This window comes from Phoxinus phoxinus, assembly GCF_949152265.1.
Source record: "Phoxinus phoxinus genome assembly, chromosome: 1".
NCBI classification, from domain to species: domain Eukaryota; kingdom Metazoa; phylum Chordata; class Actinopteri; order Cypriniformes; family Leuciscidae; genus Phoxinus; species Phoxinus phoxinus.
In genome coordinates, this window is record NC_136876.1 from 54,785,673 (window position 1) to 54,794,717 (window position 9,045).

General features: G+C 37.5%; 1 long non-coding RNA gene across 1 annotated transcript; it reads right to left on the bottom strand.

Annotated features, from left to right (window-relative positions):
- Positions 1–934: 934 nt before the first annotated feature.
- LOC306997015 lies at positions 935–3,945 on the bottom strand. The gene is made up of 4 exons (XR_013797238.1): positions 3,777–3,945; positions 3,197–3,243; positions 2,557–2,691; positions 935–1,495 (listed from the first exon to the last, which is right to left on the bottom strand). It is a non-coding gene; the product is annotated as an uncharacterized lncRNA (long non-coding RNA).
- Positions 3,946–9,045: the final 5,100 nt, after the last annotated feature.

Sequence of the window (9,045 nt, forward strand, 5' to 3'; positions counted from 1 at the left end):
GAATATTGCAATCCCAGTTAAGATTTGTAGGTGGCAAAATGTCTTCATTAAAGTGAGCATACACTTTAGTAATTGTTAATACACTTTACTCATATAACTCCTACCAGGACTTTTAAGTTACAGCCACCAAACTCAGCATATATCTTCAGCTGTTCTGACCAGACTGATCAAGTATTGCTCATATCGCATACTGTTCCATAATAATAAATCAGACATCAATTAATCCATAAGGCTTTCATGCTACGGCCACCAAAGCTACACCCATCTATATGTCTGTTACCTACAACCTAGCAACTGTAGCAACAACAATAAAAACACATAGCTTAAATTCTCTCTTCAAACTGCAGAATAAAGCCTATATCACTTTCTGGCTTTGCCAGGAATAGATTTAAAGATAGACTTGACAGTTAATGGACGTGAAGGCTTTATTCATTGTGTGTGTGTGTGTGTCGGCTCCAGGTTCAGAGCAGTGTGGTTTCCTGGCTGTATTGATGCACTGTAAAAAGTAATACCTAGATCTAACTTATAAAAAATGAGGCAAGTGGCTGCATTGGATGTTTTAGGTTGAGTCAACTTGCAGCCTTTTTTAAGTATATTGAACACAGTAACATTACTTAATATGAATGCAATAAAATCAAGTTGAGTTAACTAATAGTACTAGTATTACTCAGTTAGATAAACCTACTTTTCTTGGTACAGGTAATGTATTTATGGGTTGCTACAAGTAACCTCTACTCATTTTAATTAGGTTTTATGAACTTTATTTTTTTAGTAAAATTAACCTAATCATATGTGAATAAACATTTTAATTGAGTCCTGGCTATAACCTCAGAAAATAAATCTAAATGTCTATTCTAAGCACTGAATCCCTTTAGAATTTGTCAATAACAATTACAAATTCAATTGAAGAAGAAAAAGATGATGAGAAGATAGATTGAAGACAATAACATTTATTTAATGTCAACCAGTGTCACTTTTAGTACAAAACAGCAAATAAATGTGCCCGCACATTTTATAATATAAAACAAACACTGTATAAGTGCATTGAAATATCAAAACTGCTCAATCTGCAATGTTTGGATAAAGTTAAATGTGAGCCATAAAATCACATTGTATCACACTGGAACTGCAATGTCAAACATTATTACAGTATTTCTCTATTTTGAACAAAAATAACCATGGAAATTATATTACCTGACCAACTTGTACCTGTCAATTGAGTCTTAAAGGAACATGCTTTAAGGTAAAAATCGCATGGGGTCCAATCCCACAAAAAGCATCTGATCTCAAAAGTATACACCAATTTTGAGGGATACTTGAGGTCGAGAGCATAGGTAAGTCCAAACAGGAGGCAGCATGCTTTCGACAGGTTTGACACATCTCTGACCACGGGCTGTCCTTCTATGATAATACCAATCGTGTCGGGATGATGGCACATGTAAATTTGCAGTGGGCAACTGCCAAGCTCAGCATGCACCTCTGTTTCAGCACGATTCTATTGGAGGAGATAAAAAAAAAGAATCAATAGTTTGGTCAGACAAACAGGTAATGAGATGAATATAGCAGACAAGTAGAAGACACAAAGTTAAAATTGTACTTTTGTTGCTAAAGGTGGTGGATACTAGACTGATACTGTGACTAGAGCATGTGACCAGAGTGAAGTCTACCATGACAATGCCATAGAGTGTGGGTACTAAACTATCATGATCTACTGTAGCATGAGTGTTGTCTTATTCTGGTTCAAAGGATGCATTACAATAAAACAATGCAATTGTCCTTGCCTATCCCATTACTCATCACATTACTGTTTATTAATGTTTATCTGTTTACGTTTTCGAATCCATTCAGCCGAACTCCGGGTCTGACGGTACCAGTTTTAGCATAGCTTAGCATAGATCATTGATTCTGATGAGTCCAGTAGCATTTCTTTCAAAATGACCAACGAGTTTCAATATTTTTCCTATTTAAAACTTGACTCTTCTGTAGTTAAACCGTGTACTAAGATCGACGGAAAATGAAAAGTTGCGATTTTCCAAGCCTATATGGCTAGGAACTACTCTCATTCCAGCGTAAGAATCAAGGAACTGTGCGGCCGTACCATGGGTGCAGGCGTAATGATATGACGAAGCACCTGAAAATAGTCCCCAGCTCGGTAACTTCCAACATGACCGGGACTAAGTTTGTGTAGTTTTTAGGCGGCAAATTAGGTTTCCAAAGAATTACGGTTCGGGATCAGCACCAAAGTAAATGTCATCTAAATTGTCTCTCACAAATGTCTCCATGCTACAAGGCACGCTCCTGTGCAAGCAGGTCGTCACGTTGGTATGTTGACGGCAAGTGCTTCGTCATATCATTACGCCTGCTGCACACATGGTACGGGTGACAGAACACGTCAAAAAAAGACGTCATAACTTTCATTCTTGCTCTTCAGTGGACGTCTCTTCAACATACGACTTTTGTGACAAAGATGTTGAAAAGATGTCTTTTAGACATACCTGTGCTCAGTGAGACAGACAGACAGACAAATAGACAAGTAGCTTTAAGCCCAATACATACGTGGTGGACACTGATAAGGTCTTCCTGTCTCTCCCCCATGTACTCAATCAGGCATCTCAGGACCACTTCTCTCCTTTTCTCTATTGTCCAGGATGACTCGAAATTTTACAGCTGCCTCCATTTTGATGATGTAGCCTTAAAAAGATGACAAAACAACATATTTTTACATTCAGTCTGGCATTGTTTAGCTAGCATTCTTGCAATATGTAATTTTTTGTATTAAAATGTCCACAAAAAACAGTTATATACTTTGAGCCACATTTAATTGACTTTTTCTCCAATTTAATTTTTATGATACACATTTTAAAGCCTGGTAGTTTTTAGTCCTACAATATATTTAACTAGATTAAGGATTTTAGTCATCACATGTCAGGATCTTAAATGGTCACAGAAAAACAGTTGAGTAAATATTAGTGGCAACTGACAGCTTACCAAACTGCCTCAGAGAAAGACTGACTGATAATAAACTGCTCTATTTGATGATTTTTACTGTTTGTTGTGGGGAGGAGACAGAAAAGGTGATCATATCTGCCTTCTATTGGTGGTTGGTACATAAAAACGTCAAAATAATTTTACCTATGTGTTACTTACCTGTGAATAGTTAGAGCTGTATTTGTATAAATTCAGAAGTTTTTCTTACCTGGATGTGAAGCTTGAAGACCCCAGGTAACAAACGCGCTTGGGTATCTAAAGACCAGGAAAATGTTTGTTAGAATAAGATTGAAAATCAGTGGTAAATGTAACTTATTTAAGAAATGGGTTAGAAATTGTTTTGTTTTTTTCAACCAAAACTCTGTCATTAATTGACAATGCAGCATTAAAAAAAACGTGGATCAAATATCTAAAATCAGACAGACTAATAAGCATACATCTCTACAGTTTAATCTGTGTATCTGCTTTACTAATGCAAGTGGCGATGATGTCAGCAAGTGCTGCTAGAAACGTGCATTAAAACGCATAACTAGGCATGACTACAGCACTTTTTTTTAATTTAATTTAAAATGTATAAAATGTAATTGTATATTAACACGGTCTCAACCGCTGTTGTCTGTCGATCGGCTGTGCAGCCATCTTAGCTTGCCATGATTGTGTGCAGGATAGCTAGCTACAGTACAATTTGCAAACCTATAACCTCAGCTCCCTAATGGAGTAACGTTAACGTTAAGCGATTTCGCGTGACTTTACATCACCAGTCATTCGGCTAAATTTGCTCAACTTACCGTGTTATACAGTCCAATACAGATTCGCTGCAGCGAACAAACCGTTGAGGTGCCGAGGAAGATAGTGCATCTGCCTGGGAAAGTCCGCGCCAATCATCTTCTTCTTGTTCAAAGTGCGCGCCAATGAAAAAGGGATGCCAACTTATACAAAATGTAAAATATTTACGTTTTATGAACGCACCAGCCACATCGACAGCTGCTCAAATAAATTGTGTATGTCAACTCACTTTTATTACATTTATTGTACACAACAACCACATACAAATAACTACCTAAATAAATTGCATTGGTTTTATTTAAAATATATTGTTATATAAAAACTACTATATTTTAAGTCAAGAGGAAGTATTTTGATACTTTTTATTATAAAACTAATAAAATTAACTAGATTACAACTATTTAAAGTATATAAAACCAACTTTGTGGGTGTAGCACTTTTTACAGTGTGGCGTGATCGATCGAGCGGCCGTGTGTGTGTGTGTATGTGTGTGTATGTGTGTGTTCACAGCAGTGTATTTGAGGTTTCCTGGCTGTATTGACGGCGTGATCAATCGAGCGGCGTGTGTGTGTGTCTCAGGAGTGTGTTCTTGGCGTGTGACGGTCCAGTCCTGCTGAAAGCGAGAGTGTAGGGCATCTGGGAACGGGAAGGTGCGGTGGAGTGTGTGTGTTCCAGACGCAGCCTCTGGTTCCTCCTTGCCAACGACGGGTCTTGATCGTGGTGCACAAGGCCCTCCTCTCCCCGACCACTGTCCAAGTCTGACACACACACACACACACACACACCTCAGCGAAAGTGTGCTTTCTTCAGTGGAACTGTGACTGCAATAGTAACCGGAGTCTTCTGTGGTTTGGCTTTATCTGTGTTGACATGGTCTGGTTTCTCATAGACAGTTTGCCATCGGTGATGGGCTTGTGTGTTTTACAGTTTTATTGACCGGTTCATCATCATCGCATCACCTGATGCTTCATGTCAATATAAGGACACACATACAGTCAAACCAAAAATTATTCAGACACTATGTTTTTGTCTAGTGTGTGCAGGACACTATAGTTCATTTCTGTAAGTGAGGAGAGCAGAATAAAGTAAACTGTAAAATATTATACACAAATATTCATCATACAGTGACTACCAGTAACATCGATAAAAATTTGGGACCAAAAATGATTCATTCACTTAAACTGATCATGTTCTGCTGAAGTGTGTTTTCTTTCATTTCTAATGCTCTTTTCACACACACACTGAACACAATGAAGCATTGCTTGGTCACTGGTTGAGCTAAACTGGTATTATCTAATTGTGTAGTTAAATTTACCAGCTGACAGATATTCAACATAATTCATGTGTGAGACAGTCTAACAGAAGATGGACAAAACCTGTGTGTGTGTGTGTGTGTGTGTGTGTGTGTGTGTGTGTGTGTGTGTGTGTGTGTGTGTGTGTGTGTGTGTGTGTGTGTGTGTGTGTGTGTGTGTGTGAGACAGTCTAACAGAAGATGGACAAAACCTGTCAAATATCAACTGAGTTCTGCTCATATTTTATCACCATTTTCATAACTATAGTGAATAAACTGATGATGTGTCTGAATAAATTATGCTTTGACTGTATAACGTCATACAAATGTGAAGGCCTTTTCACAACAAAAATACAAGAATACTACTAACACAATTGCAAAGTTGATATTCTTTGCGGACTAAAGAGTGCTTGTGTCACGCTTACTGTTGGCGTAAAGATATCCTGATCGTATGCCTAAATGTTGGCGATCTATAATAATTCAGCTTAATGTGTCAGTGTGTGTAGTGGACGATCCACTGCGAGCGAGTGTTTTCAGCATCTCTGATTCCATAATGATGGGTTTTCATATTTGCTCTCGGAGAAGATGAAGCTTTGCTTTGAGATGCACACCATCATCATGTCATATTTACAGATCACATCTCTCGACAGGACTTGAGTCCACTTCACAAACACACAACATGCATTTCTCATTGATAAACATGGTCAATTATTAATTTTTTTTGCATATTTACTTTTTTTAACACAAGCATTTAACTTTGACGATGCAGATATTATCTGTGGCTTTTTAGTATAGTTTGACTGTTATATTGTACATTATGCTAGTATATTTCATACACTGTAAAAAAAATAGTTTAAGTTTTTAAGTTAACTCAACTAATTCACTCCAATTAAAGTGAAATAAACAATGGTTCATCTAATAAGTAACTGGTTTGTTTTGAACTGACACATTCTTGTCAAGACAACAATACATTGTTTAGCATCCTTGATTTTCATCTCCATGTTTGACTTTCAATGGAAACTATTTTTTCAACAGTAGTTACCTCATACTTTCTTCAAGCTGCAATGCATGCTGGGAACTGGCACATCATTGTTGAATGTACAATTGTTTGTTCAGATAACTCAATTTGGAAAGTTGGTACAACGTTTGGAGATAAGCTTGAGAATCCAAGTAAGGTCACCTAAACAACCAACATGTTTAGAGTATTCTTATGCAATTCACCCAAGATAATAAACTGCCTCAGTCTACTAGATCATCTTTTTCAAGCTATTTTTTACATTTTGCTGATACCGAATGTAGTAAATCCAACTTGGAAAACTTTGAAACACTTTCATGCTGTCTAGAGATCTGTTCTTCTGCTTTACTTCATTCTTGCACTATAGAGTAAACACAAATGTCCTGTTTTTACTGTCGTACCACGTCACCATTCAGACTCTCAACAGTACAGAAGTGACAGCAAACATTACACTGAGTCTGAGCCTGAGCGAGTACATGAGTTTCAACACCCAATGCTATGGCGCAGATTCAATTCAGGCAAGTTGAATTATGTACACATCAGCACAGACGCTTGAAATTACAGACAGTGAACACATTCAACATTCTCATCCGTATCAAATATCATGTTATATTAACTCGCCACACCTGAATGTTCAGCCAGTTCTTAACCACTCTGGCAGCTGGATCGAGTTTCCCAGAAAACACGTCCATGTCACTCAGCGTGATGAACTGGTGTACGCACAGCTACGTGCAGATGAGCTGTGGATAACAGATCGCTCGCTCATCACTCAGGAATGACTTCTAGTTGTGATTCATTTAGGCATCTCAGATTCATCTCAGAAAATCAAAAGGACAAAATAATCAAAGTAGATGTAAACGAGAGATTGCTGACAGACTCGGATCATCTCTTCTGCTCTGATGGAAGAGTCTCCACATCTCTGAGATGCAATGTCTCGTTCGTTCCGGTCTCTAAGATCTAAGAGAAGCGCACAATTCATGACTGTTCATTCCGGTCTCTAAGATCTAAGAGAAGTGCACAAATCATGACTGTTCATTTCGGTTTAGTCTGTGTCAAATGTTCTTTTGAGTTTTTATCATATTTAGTCAACCTTGTTCTGTTTTTGCTTAGTAAAGTTGTAGTCGACTAAATGGCTGGGCATTTTAGTCTAGTTGGTTTTAGTCAATGAAAACTTGGTCCACATTTCCGTCGGGCTGCGTAATAGTTAAACTGATAATCATGATTATTTTGCTCAAAATATTATCGTCATTTGAGAAATGTATTAGCACATTTTGCCAGAATTACTGAACTAACCCTAAGTCTTCCTGACCCCTAACATGTCTTACAAATTTAAAATCAATGTATTGTTTTATATGTGAATAAGTGGGTATGAAGATTTTAAAATTTTCACATAGTTTTGAAGCAAATATTCTAGGCTATAATAATTATTTTTTGGCCTTATTTCAGTTACTTAATTTCTGTTTTCCACAAACCACACATAAACATAATTTCCTCAAAACTACAAACGTTTACATCCATGCTGCTGAGATATTATAGTAGCAGAGCTTGTGCTGAATATAGTGTCAGACTGAACATATTATAAGTAACAGAAATAAGCACAAATGCCAGAGCATGTCAGAACACCTCCAGCGCCCAAAGGGTTAAACACAAGTCTATAAAGAACATGAACTCATACACATGTGTGTGATCTCATCTAGTTTCCTCATTTATTATATGCTATAGGTTATATGTTGAACATCATCTGACCAAACCGGTAAAATGGGTCTTGACGTCGCATACACTTGCCTGAGAAAGTGTTAACAGCAGAATGAACGGATGGCAATATCTGTGTACTTTTGAGGTAATAGCTGGTTGCTTTTATTGTTAGTGTTTTATTCAGAAATCTTTTAGATCTCAGTCTGCGTATGTGATGGAGATATTCTCATCTTTGGCGTCTCGTTTGAAGGCATCTTGAGTAAAACGGCTCTATTTTATGAAGCACGTACAGAACAAACTTGAACTAGAAGCAACACAACCTGTTTTCCAGAATACAAAAGTGTGTTGTATGCTGTTTATCATATACATTAACACACTCTCTGCATTATGGAAACTGGTAAAACAAGAAACTTTTATCAAATATTGAAATTCCTAATAGTAATTCCGTTCATTCCAATTTACAGTAATGTTTCTCTTTTAAAACAACAGCAGAAAAGCCTGTGTGTCGTCACAGAGAGATTGTGTATAAGTGCGTTTATTCAGCAATCACAATCAATACAGTGGAGATCACGTCTGGGTGTATTACAGGCCCTGAGGAGGTTTGATGGCAGATTTAGATCATATAAAGATAGATCATCCAAAAATGATCATTCTGCCATTAATTCCTCACCCTCTTCTAAACCTCTTCGGCTTTCTTTTATCTACACAACTACCACTTTCAAGCCCCAGAAAAAAGTCATCATTAAACTACACCATGTGACTCCAGTGGCTTAACCTCAGTTAGGAGTCACACATGATCACTTTAATCATGTCTTTACTACCTTTCTGGGGCTTGAAAGTGGTAGTTGCGTAGACTGTCAATGGAGGGACAGAAAGCTCTCAGATTTCATCTTAAAGATCGTCTTTTGTGTTCTGGAGATGAACAATGTCTTACGGGTTTGGAACGACATGAGGGAGAGGAATTACTGACAGGATTTACATTTTTGGGTGATCTAACTCTTCAAGCAGAATATCTCAAATGTAGCAGGCATTGTGTTTATCGGGCCTGCCCATGCGCTTCACATGCACTTAAAAACTCAATTTCGTGTATAAATTGCACGATAAACACAATGTGTGCTATAGAGACGCATTTAGTGTGACCGGGTTGACATATTACTTGTTTTCTGTGTTTTCCGATCACCTGCACTTCTTCCCCAGTGTAGAGAGTTGCCAGATTGCACAGATAAAGTAAAGCACTGGCCAGAAATAAATCCTTTCAACAGAAAAGCTT